A 13,769-nucleotide genomic window follows, 5' to 3' on the forward strand; every position below is an offset into this window, starting at 1 on the left:
GCCAGGTGAGACCAGTGTTCTCTAGCACAGACAGGCAAAGCAGACAGGAGCAGCGGCTAAGCCTCTTGCTGATTTCTGGTCTGTGCTGCTACCAGTTTGCTCTCGGGTTGCCAGGGCATCTGTCTCCTCCCCTCCGGGTGTGCTTTCCCCAAATAACCTACCAGACTGCTTCATCAGCAACCAGAAGCAAACACGTGGTGCTCTGCAGATGTCCCCTCTGCCTGCAGACCTTTCTCCATGAGGTTTGGTGTGGTTGTCAAGCAGAGAGTGCAGAAATACACCCCAGTCGCCGTTTCGGGAGCTCAAACACACCAGAGCTGTTTGCCAGCATGTGTGACCCACTAGAGAAAGCTTAGGTGCTTTGCTCGACTTCTTGAAAATCCCAAGCATAAGGACTGCACGGCAGTGTGGTTCTGTTGGAAGAGTATGGGTTAAAAGCAGCTTCCTGCTCACCCCAGGCTCCCAGGGCGATGGGTGGACTTGAACAAGTCCCATGCACTTTGCATTTTAGTTTCCTCATCGATGGCACAGGAGCGTAGTTAAGTCTCCTCTGCTTTTAGCCTTCTGTAATTCTAGGAAGAGTCCTAGAGGAAACAGATCCACGTGCACAATGGCCACCAGGAAGGCAGGCCAGAAGGTGTTTGCCTGATGACCCCTTGGTAATTGGCAGCAACGTATTTCTCCTTTTATACTTTCCAAGAATTCTAATGGACCATCAAGTATCAAATCAGGACCATTGGAACGTCCCTAAGCGAGTTATCTTTAATCTTCCTCCATTCTTAAGTCTCGCTCGTTTCAGTTCAGCTGAAATTGCATCCTACCCTGTGGTTTGCAGAAAAAGTCCACGGTGGTTTTGTCTCCTGGTTTCAATTTAGAGTCCACTCTGTAATCACTGGATGCCAGTATGTTTTCTAATAATTCCTGTGTTGCCAGTTTCTGAGTTAACAAACTTCCTCTGCCCCTGGGTCTGCAGCTCTGCATGGCAGTGGTAGCCGAAACACTCCATCTTAATTATGAACCGTCTTTCTAAGCCACGAACGAAGCCCAAATAACAATTAAGCTTCCTGTAACTATTCAGCCACAGCACTTCCTTCTCCTGTTCTGGAGAGGGCCTGGGCTTGCCTTGGTGACAGGTCTAGGCGTCTGATGGGCTTAGTTTCGTGTGGATAGTTGCATCATGAATCCTCACCTGGGCTTCCCAAAGAGGGTTCCCTGTGGTTCTCAGAGGGAGAGGCACCACTCATTCTGGACATTTGGAGGCTGGGGTGGCCCTCTCTCGGTTGGCTGGTTTTCTGCAACGTTGGCATTACCATCTGAGACTGTGTACGAGGACAGTTTGCTGTGGGGCCCTCACGTTCAATTCTAGCTTATGGAAAGACTCTGTGTGTGTGTGTGTGTGTGTGTTTGTATGTATTTGGAAATGGCAATACTCAGGCTATTTTTCAGCCCTGAATTGGCCTTAGGGCCTCATTCAATCCACTCAGAAGCAATTGCCTGGGCTATCTGGATTAATCTGATTGTGCCCTCAGAGGCTTCTACTCAAAGCCATCTGTTTAACTCCTGACACTGCCGATAGCCTGGTTGCTCTCTGCTACCCCAGTGTGGTCTGCACAGGGAGGGACACAGTCACACGAAACTGTGGTCCCCATGGCTGGAGGGGTCCTAAGTCATCCCTTATAGAGACTCCTAGACTCCCATCCCCAGAGGACCCTCAGGACAAAATATTCTCAAAATCTTTTTGCTAATCCTACCAAAAACAGGCAAGAGAGGAAGAAGCAGTAGTACAATGTCCCAAGCTTGGTGCTTTGGAGGCGCAAGCTGAGCGGGAGATGGGAGAGCAAGGTGTTTAGTAGGGATCCGTGTCTGTGAAGGAAAGGAGGAGGGGGCAGGGTGGGGCAGCAGATGTGCACTGTGATGCCAGCCCACACAGCCCCACCAGCTGGGACAGTACTGTTCCTCAGAGCCCCCCACATTGGAGTGGAGTGGCTGGGCCTCCACACCCTGCTGGAGTTGCACAGACCCCCGACACAGACACCCCCAGGGAAGCGTGTCACCTTGCATGAGGCAGTTCTTGGCAGCTGTAGGGGATCTAAGCTATCTAGGGTTTGCTGGGGCAACAAGTCTTGCCTGGGAGGATCTGGGAAGGGGGAAGATATGTCAATGTCTGATGTCCAGGGATGGGGTGCAGCAAATCTGCCCTCTCCCTCACACTTGGCACAAAGGCCTGGTGGAGAAGATGGGCCAGGGTAAGGCACCCTCCTGTATTAGGTCCCCCGGGGACATCTTGCATCTGTAAGCATAGGAACCTGCAGGGCTGCTTAGTCCCCAGACCTCTGGGAGGGCCCAGAACAAGAAACTTAGGGCACTGCCTTCCAACCTAGTAGTGGAAGCATTTCTTCTTCACCTCAACTCTCCTCCCAACACAGCAGTGATAGCGTAAGGAGGTACACGTCTCTGCTCCCATTAAATGTGGCTTTTACTGTAAAATGTGACTGTAAATGAACATGTTTGCCGTATCTCCAGGAAGGCATTGTATGATACGAAACGGATGACGTTGGTTTTCCCTAGACTTCTGCAAAAGTGTTTATTTTTACAAAGGGAGTCCGTCAAACTGCAAATTAGCATGCGTGCAGCCCTTCCTGTCCCTCCTCCCTTCTGGCTTACAGACAGAAATGACTCCTTCTCAGCTTGCCCAAACTGTCAGCACACAGTTCAGCTCCCATTTGCTTGGAGTCAACTTAATATCGTCTCATGTTAGTTAGATGGCGACCAAGGGCGATCCCCAGGAATGTAACTGAAGAGGGAGTTAAGTTGACCAGAAAGGGCTCCTTTTCATTTTAGAACAGTTGGTTTTGTTATGCCTTAGCACAGAAATTTCAGCTGATTAAAGTCTTAGAAGTTACTAATGAATTGACTCGATGAGATTAAAGCATTTCCATGGAACCAGAGCTCTAAGGAAAGCAGCTGACCCATCCCCGGTGCGCTGTGCCACCTTGAAGAAACAGAGTGACTTGTAGCTTTGTTTACAACATGCAAGCTGCCAGGTGGAAAGTGAAAAATTCAGTGTAAGGGCTGACGCAACCTCTGAGCTGCCACGTGACGACACTGAGCGTAGTCAAGCTCCATTGGCAGGGAGAGTGGGCCGCAGGGTGCTGTCTCTGTTAGTAGGGGCAGTGGTGGGGACCGGGGGCTCCAGCTCCAGCACTGCGTGGCTGGGAGACAGGGAGCTGATCACTCTTCTGTCAGCTTCGATTTCCTCACCTGGAAAAGCTGATGGTGGAGCCAGCTTCGCAGTATCATCACCAGGATCTAAGGCCAAGCTTGGGTTTCACAGATGCAGAATATTCAGATGTAACTGAACAATCTGAAAATGACACGGATCCTTATAAAAACAGGCTTAGGCAACGGGGCCTTGTCTTTCTGTTTTTATTCAAATACTTGGCAACCTGGGGACTATTATATTTAGTAATGATAATTAAACTATTCCATGTGTTCTGGTGCAGTCATTATATCATGAAACATTCACTCTGGAACAGATCTTAAAGCTAATCTACTCTAATAGCTTCATTTTAAAAATGCTCAAAGGGTTTAAGGGACTGAGAAAGACATGTGTGGTATGTTAGGACACAAGCCCAGGCCCCTGGCTCCCCGGCCACAACTCCGGCCCCCGTGCCAGCAAACTCTCCTGACAGGAGCTTTACTCTAGGAATTTCTTCGTGGAGATGTCATGGGATGATTTAAGGTGAATACAAATTGGACCAAGGGCTCTCCTAGTTTGGTTTGATGCCTGCTGTTTGGGCCAGTGTTGCCTGGCTTGAGTCTCTCTCCCAGTAGACACTTGGCTTTCTCTGGCTTGTTCCCAAACCTATAGTCCATCAAGATGTCAAAGACAAACTTAGCAGAAGCCAAGTCTGCTCTCATCCCTTGGATTTGCCAATGAAGTGAGTAGGTGGAGGTTTTCCTGGTGAGAGCACATCTCAGTCTTCCAAATACCAGTGCATTCCCCTGCAGGAACCTGGAATGTGGTCAGACGCATGACTTACTCCATGGACTCCACGGCTAGACAGAGGTGTCTAACAGAAACCACACACAGGCCAGCATCCATCAGAAGGTCCCTCACGGGGACAATGACTGCTTTTCCACCTCCGGTTCCTACACCAGGTCCTCCCTTTCTCTATTATGAAGACATTAATGATACAAAAACAGACTGCAGAGAAAGCGGTAGGTGAGATGCACCATTTCTGCTTACTGTGTTTTGAATAAATAAATGAATGAACGGATTTCCTAAAAGCAGGGTAATCAAGTCGTATTTATGTTTATTTATATATTGAAAAGGGGAACCTTATGACTGGGCACGAATTGAATCAAGTTGTGTTGTTTCAGATTTTACTGTCTTGTATTTAACCTGGAGCTCTTCGGGGAGTCTCACCAGAACCCCGTTACTATATACCATGTAGTAGCAGAAAGTTCAAAAAGCTTGGGACCTCACGTTCCTTAGTATGTTTTAGGTATGTGACGTTGTCTGCTCTATCATATTGGTCTTGGAAGAGACCTTCTAGAGCCCCATAGAGAGCCCATTTTGCCACCCTCTCCATCAACCCCAAAGGGTCAGTGAAAGTTACTGTCTTCTAAAATCAGGTTGGCCTGGCACCCTTCCTTTGTGGCTGAGTCCCTGGCCAGGAGCACTGGTACCGACGGTGCTGGGCTGAGAAGCCTGCGAAGGCCCGGTGGCCAAGGCCTCAGGGCCATTGTAAGCCCTCTGCATGGTAGCCTGCTCACCCCTCCTCACCCTCGCCTTGTGCACCCTGGACGATGGAGCCGCTTGCAGGCCCCACACATGCCCTGGTGTTCAGCTTCCTCTCTCTGCCTCTCCCTCTGCCTCCTGCACCACCCCCATGGCCTAGCGCTGGTCACAGGGGCTCTGTCTGTCTGAGGACATCCCCACCCCAGCGCTACCCCACTCTGTTTCTCCCCTCTGGTGTAGTCATGTGTGCCAGGGTCTCCTAGAGCATAGTCTGTGCTGTGGTTTGCATGTGGTCTGAGTGTGTCCCTCTGGGGTTCATGTATTGGAGGCTTGACCTTCAGTGTGTTGATGTGGGGAGGTGGTATGGACTTCTCAGAGGCAGGGCCTAGTAGGAGGTTCTTAGGTCATGGAGGACATGCCCTTGGAAGCCATTAAAGTGGTTGTCCTGGGACCCTGAGTTAATTTTCACAAGAGATAGTCCTTAAAAGACTAGCCCAGCTCCCGGATGGCTCTCTGGCTTCCTGTCTGGCCACATAATCTCTCTCCCACAGTGACACTGCCATGAGGCCCTCGCCTGAAGCCACATGATCTTGAACTTTCAGTCCCCAGACCTATGAACTAAATCAACCTCTTTTCCAGGAACAATTACCTGCTGCTGGTATTTCATCATAGTAACAATAAAAAAATGGTGTACTATACCCTCTCTCCCAATGAGTGACCACTCCCCAGAGCAAGAATCATCACACACAGGTGCCTCGCCCCACCCACAAGTATGGCCTCATGGAGTCTGTTGACCATGATCCTGGGAGACTGGAATCTAGCATGTACAAGTTCTGTTTTGCAGATCTCAACTGCTCGGGCCACAGTCTTCTTTGCCTAAAGACAGGCACTGCTGTACGTGCAGAACCCCTCTGTCCCAGGAGCCCAGAGCCCTGGATGTGGGGACCTGGATCTCCCAGCAGCCGCTGAAAGACACTGGGCCAACCGCTTTGCCTTTCTGGGCTTCCACAGCCCGGGCTGTAAAATAGTGAGACTAAAGGGTTACACTCCGGGATGCTGAGCTGGGGGTGGAGGCGGAGCAACATTCCTGGAGAGTGACACAACCCCAAACAAGGAGATCAAAGGGGCTGCAGAGGGAGGCCCAGCCAGGAGCTTGCAGGCCTGCGTCTGGGGGTCGGTAATTAGCTCCTGCCACCACCTTCCTCTCCTGTGGGCGAGCACTGTGGCCCAGAGGCAGCGTCCTCCCAAGCCAGAGGGCAGCGGGCCCAGGGGAGGGAAGCGGGAGAACCCACCAGGAACTGTGACATCCGCATTGAACTTTCTGTTAGACAGATGCAAAGTTTAAACATTTTAACAAAAAGCAGTGCACTCCACGCTTTCTCGGCACCAGTGTGAGAACTGCACTCTGCGGATACCTCTTAAAGTATTTGATGAGACTAAAAGGCTGACAGGCTAACACTTCACTTCCTTCCAATTAGGAGCCTTGAACATCAAAGGCGCAGGCCCCACTCAGCCAGCTCACTTGAATGAATTAGGAGAGAGAATGCGCCCAGGAGTTGCTGCGTTCTCTCCTTCGCGGAGACCCAGCCTCTAGGGCTTTCATAAGATGTTTAAGGTCAAAAGGGTCAGATCTCCGACTCAGAGCACCGGGAAACTGCCAGAGTGCTTCAATATGTGTGGTGTTTGTCATGCAATCAGGCCCGCCAAAGCCTCCCCTTGCGGGGCCCCCCTCTCTGTCTTTGGGGGACCCTTCCGGAGACAGAGCATTCCGCCAGGCAGGGGGGCCCGGGATTCACTGTGGAGGGTGTTGGAGGCCTGGGTGCAGGGGCAGCCAGGCCCATGGGTCCAGCCCAGAGTGGAAAGGTGAGTCTGGGAAGCAACCACCCTCCGTGCCTTCCATCGCCTTCAGGGCGCACAGCGGCAGTGCAGTGCCTGTGTGCCGAGCAGAGGGATGCTTAGCCACTGAGCATGGACTGTCAGGACCTGGAGGACAGAGCGTTGCGTTCGATTCCGCTTCATTTCTGGCTTGCAAGCACTCCAAATTTCCTCGTCAGCAGCCCCTGTGGCCAGCTTTCAGCTCCCGCCCGTGCCTTCCCGTGTGCTCACAATCCTGAAGGGTTACATCCCTTCCACCATGAGCGTGAGCAGGTCTCGCTGTTAGCAAGGACAGTCTCTGTCAAGTCCAGCGATGCCTTCCCGTGACGCCGGTGGGTCCCACTTGGTCCTACTCTGTGCAGCTGGATAAACAGGAGCGTCTCAGAAGCTGGGCGCGCTTGGGGCCAAGGGCTGGCTCCACTGGACGCACTTGACCCACCGCTTCCTCTCTCTGCACACTTGGCTGAGTGACTTCGCCTTCTGCTTCCTCTCTGGCAAAATGGTGTTAGCACTGGCTTTCATGGCTGAGAACCCAAGTTTGTAAAGAGCCTAGCAGAGAATCTGGCACATAGTAGGCACTTAAGGAAAGGCACACGCATTGCCTTTCTCCCGTTATGCCCCATGCCTGTCATAGCCTCATCCCCTGGCCCAGCTTCGGGGAACAGCGAGGGGCACCTGATGAGGACCCCAAAGAGAGCAGCTGCGGGCATCTGGCAGCAGGGGGTGGAGTGAGATCCGCCAGGGAAGCACACAGTAGGAGGAGGAAGAGCAGCCACCCAGAGAGGACGCTGAAATGCACCCGATGTGTTCAGAGGGGAGTGTGGCGTGTGATTTCCCCAGATCATTTGCTAAGGAAAGGAGAGACGCCCACAGAGCCAGGGCAGGAGCCCAGAGGAGGGACTCTGAGTGCCATCTGAGGCCCCCAGGACTCTGTAGGACTCACGACCACTTTGATCCTTATAGTAAAGCAAAGATGTCAGTTCTGTCACTCCATTTTACAGATGTGGACATTGAGGCTAAGAGAGTTTTAGTGACTTGTCTCAGTCACAGGAGATAGTATAAATCCCTGAACCTATGTTTTCTAACATCAAATCCAGATTTGCGAAATGATTCAAAGCCTGGCTAAGAATGCAAATGTAAATCCAACAGCTGATAAAGCAGAAAAGTGGGCCCTTTGTGTCTTCACTCTGGGCTCTGCTGCCCATTAACATCCTGATACTAAACCAGCAACTCCCTGGTTCCAAGGAGAAGCAGCCGGTGATGGGACAGGAAGAACTGGCCGAGGAAACATGGAAGGGACCCACGAAACGTGAGAACCAAATGAGCGAGGTGGCTCTGGGTGGGGACTCACACTGAATAAGCAGCTGTTGCCCTATTTGTGAGGAGCTCTTGAAAAATCCTCTGTGTCCGTCTTCCTCCCACCTTGGGCAGTAGTGTTTATCTCCAGTTGCCCGATGAGGTTACGGAGCTGGTGTGAGTTAGGTAACCGTGACCCGTCCAAAGCCAAACCTTTGCTCTACAACATGGGTCTCTCTGTGGCAAATTTTGGTCTCTTCCCACCCCCTGTATTTTACTTCTAAACCAAGAAGCGGTGCTTTGTCTGGGAGCACATCAGGAGGACCCTGTGCCCGACAGCCTCCCAGCTGCAGTCACGGACAGGAAGCAGAGTGAGTTTCCCCGTGTCCCTGCCTCAGCGTGGAAGGCGAGGGCTGAGCCTGTTCATGCTCTGGATGCGAAGGTCCTAAACAGCTCCAGGAACCTCACACATCCTCCTCTAACGGTGTGGGTCGTAATTTTTCAGGCCTAGCAACGCTTCCCCGTGGCAAAGTCAACTGAGGACGTTGACACACAAATGTCACGTGTCCCCACGTCTTAGTCACCCCTACGAGGAAGGCGCTGTTCCTTCCGCTCCTGCGGTGTCTGGAGCACGGGGGACCAGTCTCAGACCCTGCACGGGCTGATGTTCCAGCCCCCAGAGAGCTGTGGGTCTCATCCCGAGGCAACGCTCAGGGAATGCAGGGATGCCCGCCGTGAGTGTTGGCCTGGGCTGGGTGTATAGACGCTGTAGATTTCCAGTTTTACCAAAGCCATGACTGTTCCAATAAGCTACAGCTGCCATCTCTGGAAACCCGTTATATGGGAACAGTGAGACATCCCCACGAGGGCTGATCCCTCTCTGTCTATTGTTCCATAAAGCTCTGCAATGATATTACCAAGTCACCAGGCAACAGGACACAGCCACAGGACAGACTTGGTGTTTGATACAACGTGAACATAGCAGAGATTGCAAACTCGGGAAATGAGGACCATAAGTCAGAAAAGAAAAAGAAAACCGCTTACGTAGAAATTATATGATATAAACTCCTGTATATGGTTATGAGCCTCAGTACCTACTGGGAAAAAAGGAGAAACTCTTTTTCTATTATTTGTTTGTTCGTTTGAAAGGCAGAGTAACAGAGAGAGAGAGAAAGATCGATTTTCCAGCCACTGGTCCAGTCCCCAAATGTCCACAACAACTGGGGCTGAGCAGGCTGAAAGTGGGAACCAGAAACTCCATCTGAGTCCCCCTGGTGGGTGGCAGAGAAACAAGTACTTTGCCCATCACCTGCTGCCTCCCAGGCGCATTAGCAGGAAGCTGGATCAGAAACAGAGTAGCAGGGACTCGAACTGACACTCTGATATGGGCATCCAAAGAGGCAGCTTTACCCACTGCACCTCAAACAGGGCTGTGTTTATTTAGTTGTTGGCCACATGGAGGGACTCATTGAGTTGGCAATCCCGGTGGGCTGCCTGGGGTGTTTGGGCTTGGACCTGCCCCTGAAGGGGAGGCGCGTTCCTCCAGGACACGTGAAGTGGGAAGGCGAGATGAAGAGAGTATCTTAAGATCCATTAGAAGGAGCGAGGTGACATGTGCTGGGAAATGACATCTGCCCCAGGGTCTCAGCAAGGAGAAGCTGCGGTCACACGAAGGCAGCAGAGGAGGCCCACGTCCGGGAGCACCCTACAAGGCGATTTCATGAGAACCTGGCACCCTGTGTGCAGAACCACAGGCAGCGAGCCTTGCAGGAGCATCCTCCTTCCAACCCAACTGCTGACCCCGGCACACTCCACCCTCTCACGCCAGCTCCTGGGCTATCTGCCCTCCCTGCCTGGGATGCCCGCTGACCTTAAGCTCATCCGAAACCCAATGACCTTGCAAAGGCTGGTTCAGCTCCAAGTCTCTCCACTCTCCAAGCCTGTACTGCTTCCTTTGTGGAGAGGGAAGAACGACCTTCCTCTCCCCTGCTCCACGTGTGAGCTCAGCACAGGAACCCTCTGGAAGGAGCTGCAGAGCTCTGGAAAGAGCTGGGAAGGCCCAGTCCCGAGTCCCAGGTCTGCCGCCTCTCAGAGCAGCCCTGGGAAAACGCACTGAGCTCTGGGAAGCTTGCTGTCACCCTCTGGCCAAGGGGCTCTGATGCCCACTTCTAAGCTCTGAGATAAAATCGGTGGCCTGGCTTCTTATCTTTCCCTGCTGGAGGTGCCGTCTGTCCCAGTGTTCTCTCTGCGCCCGTCATTATCTTTGTCCTTTTCCCTTCCTTTCCTCCCAGAGAATGGAGCCAAGCCCCTGGCCAGATGGCGATCACATTGTTTGACAGATTACAGAGCTCCTCCTTGCAGAGGGGCAGCTCCCAGTGCTTCCCAAACCGTGGGTGCTGGCAAATGATTCACCGGGACATGGGACTAATTACAAGATGTCACTGAGTCTCTGTTTCCTTCCTCATGCCTCCCACCCTGTGTGGATGGGCTGGCCACTATGGCAACCATCAACCATGAGCTCATAAAGCCAGCTCATCGTCCAGGGAGCAGGGCAGCTTCAGGGACTGTATGACAAATATTTGACCCTCAGGTACCTCCAGGTCGTGAGGATTTATTAATCGGAATCTGTGGTTCAGCAGATGACATTTTAAAAGGTATTTTATTGCCCTGTGAGCTGTGTGCCTTGCAGATAATGCCAAGGCTTTGTGTCTGCGGTAACTGTCCACACTGCCATGCTCCCAACAGGCCACTGCTCTGCCTGCCCAACAGGAAATCCAGGTATGGCTGCCCCATCCCAGTGCTGAGTCCCAGCACCCCAAATCTCAGGCTCTGCTCCCATTCCAAGCTGAGACCTGATGCCTAGACCACCAAGAGTGTTTCCTTGCAGGGAGCCTGTCTGGGAGAAAATTCTCACCAAAGACACAGACATCAGAATAGGCACTGTGTATGGAGAAACTGAGGCTTATGAGGGAGACTCAACCCAAGTCAGGTAATTTGTATAAAGACAGTCCTGGAGCCCACAGGCCCTAGCATCATCCCATGTCACCAGGTATATTTGCAAAATGTTTCTGTTGAGTCTCTTTTCTGTAGGAGTAAAGAACCACAGGACATGCCTTGGAAGGAGAGTCCTGGATTAGCCTCAGCAAGGTCGCTGCTGCAGAGTGGCCTGGAGCCCAGGCTATTAGGGGAGCTCAAGGAGGTCGTTTGAAGATGCAGCGGGAACTTCTCCCTGTTGAGAGTGGGGGCGGGGATCAGCCCGAGCGAGGCATGGGCTCTCCGAGCAGCGTGCACGGCATACACGGCGGCAGTGTGAATCTGCTGACTGAGTGGCAGCTCTGTTAGTCCCCCTGGTTTATTTCTAGCAGCTTTTTGACAATGAACTTGGGAACCTTGTCTCCTAGACTGTCCAGTGGTCTCAGGGGCATCCCTGCAGCCCCTCGGATGACCCTGGATGGTAGCACCAGCCCCTTGTATTTTAATTTTCTAGGGCATTTTATGCTCCTGCACACAGCCATGAACTTTTGTGGGCAGAAGGGCAGAGAGATGATGCTCGTCTATCTCCCTAAGACCTTCCCACATGTGTGGCTCCTTGAAGATGCTCATTCTAAAGCGATTTTGTGGGGTTGAACTCCCAATCTGCCACCAGCAGGGAGTGAGAGCTCTGGCACTGAGCACTTCTCTTGCAAGACATGGAAGAAGGGCTGAAGAATAGGCTTCCAACTCTGAGACACGCACTGAGATTTGTAAGCCAAACCCTGAAGACTCAGCCCATTCTCGGCTTGAGGTTAAGATAATAAAAATCGCACACATGCATCAAGCATTGGCCTTAACAGGAGCAGAACTATGTGAACTGCTTTCCTTGTTTCTTAAACAAGATCAATGAAATACAACATTGAGCCTGAAGTGGCAAAGATCTTGTCCCTAGATGATTTCAGTGCTGCTGAAACAAAGAATTTAAGCTGGGGACTGGTGGTAGATTTAGCAAAATCACCAGGGATCCCATTGTAAATAATCTTGTATGTCAACCTAGAACAATTTAACTCAAGCTATAAAAAGGACCAATTAAAGATTTTCAATACAATAGTAGACTTAGCAAAGACTGGAAGATACCACCAGCGACAAAGTAAGGGGGAATTAAAGTTACTATTGGTAGAGGCAGGGGGATCATTTAGGGGAAAATGACAACACCCTAGAGAGAAGATGATGGGGTCTTTGGGGCATGTACACAGTTGGACTTATGTAAGTAACTGAATGAGCAGGACCTAGTCTTCCTCCTCAGTGAAGTTGATACTTTATGACCATGAGCTTGTCCTGGCCTGTGGGGTGCTAGAAGCTTAGAGGTGGGAACAGGAAATCACAGAAACCAGTTGGGAATATGCCCTCAAGGAGCCATAGCCCTGTCCCTTTGATTGACTGGGCAGAATACAGGGCATCAAGAACTGGGTGGGTGAGGACAGGCACGTGGTGCAATGATTATGACGCTGCTTGGGACTCCTGCATCCCAAATCACAGTGCCTGGGTTCAAGTCCTAGTTCTGCTCCTGATTCCAGCTTCTTATTAATGTGCAACCTGGGAGGCAACAGGAGACGTCCCTCCAGTAGTTAGAGATACCTGGACAGTAGTAGAGAGACCTGGCCAGAGTCCCAGCTATTGTGGGCATTTGAGGGGTGAGCCAGCAGATGGGAGATAGATCTCTATCCAACTGCCTCTCCATCTCCCTCTCTTTCTCTTTCTCAAATGAAATGAAATAATTTTTTTAAATAAGGAAGGGGAAGTGGCAAGGTCCTGGGAGAAGACTGCAGAATCATGGGGACCACATGTGCTGGCCTGTCGGTTACTGATTCTGTAACTCCCAAGCCCTCCAAAGGGGCATTGTGGTTACGGGCACCACAGGGTTCATTTAATTGGTAGCCTTTGAAATGCTTTTGCTCCCCAATCTTCATAAAAAAGGAAATGAGGGCTGTGGTGGGTGGACAAGGTGTTGAGCTGCTCTGGCTACAAGGAACGAGACTGGGCCTTTGATGAGCTAGAAAAATAATCAGTAGCACATGTCCACAATACACTGCCCAATTCACGTGGACCTCCAAGAATGCCGTGGAGGGTCGGAGGAGAGGCAAGTGAGGGAAGCCACTGGCAGGTGCCTAATTCGATAGCTTGTGGGTGATCACCAGAAGGGCTGGTTTAGGACAATGAGAGGTAGGAGAACATTTACCTGTGAGTACGGGGCAAGATCAACATAGAGGTCCTGCCCCTACGACAGATGGGCATCATGCAAGATCCTGCTTTCTCTGGACCTGTGACTCATCTGCTTAGAGAGGGATCCTAGTGCCGACATCATGGGTTTTCAATGATAATCCAGTGAGTGGCAGCAGAGTATAGTAATTCAGAAAAAGCGTAAGTTTGAAATGAGGAGGTCAGGTGACTCGGTTCAAAGGCTGGATGCACTACTGATGAGGAGTGGTACCTCGGGTAAGTCTCCCTGCCCCCCTAAATCTGTGCCTATGCTTCTGCACACAGGGGTAACAATAGTTCTCACATGGCAGGCTGGATGTTGGGATTCAGGAAGACAACATGTGAATGTGGGCACCTACAAAGTGCCCATTCGATGGGACCTGCTCGTGATACAAAGGAGCTGAGCGTGGTATTCCAACAGCGAAGGTGTCTATGGCTCTGTAAACACTGACACAGTAGGAAGACAGGTGCTCTCCAGTTCAATATCAAACTCATCCTAAATATGGTTCACTTTTGTCCATTTCACCCCAGCACTACTGTACCCATTTTACAGAGGGGACTAGAGGGATGAAGAAATCCAGTGACCACCCATGGCCGAGCTTGCTGCTACCTGAATGCTAAG

At 51.4% G+C, this 13,769-nt stretch overlaps 1 long non-coding RNA gene across 1 annotated transcript; it reads left to right on the top strand.

The window, feature by feature from the left end:
• The first annotated feature begins 10,457 nt into the window (after positions 1–10,457).
• LOC138848835 (uncharacterized) lies at positions 10,458–10,904 on the top strand. The gene is made up of 2 exons (XR_011386959.1): positions 10,458–10,693; positions 10,803–10,904. It is a non-coding gene; the product is annotated as an uncharacterized lncRNA (long non-coding RNA).
• The last annotated feature ends 2,865 nt before the right edge of the window (positions 10,905–13,769 follow it).

Source organism: Oryctolagus cuniculus, chromosome 2 (genome assembly GCF_964237555.1).
Source record: "Oryctolagus cuniculus chromosome 2, mOryCun1.1, whole genome shotgun sequence".
NCBI classification, from domain to species: Eukaryota; Metazoa; Chordata; class Mammalia; order Lagomorpha; family Leporidae; genus Oryctolagus; species Oryctolagus cuniculus.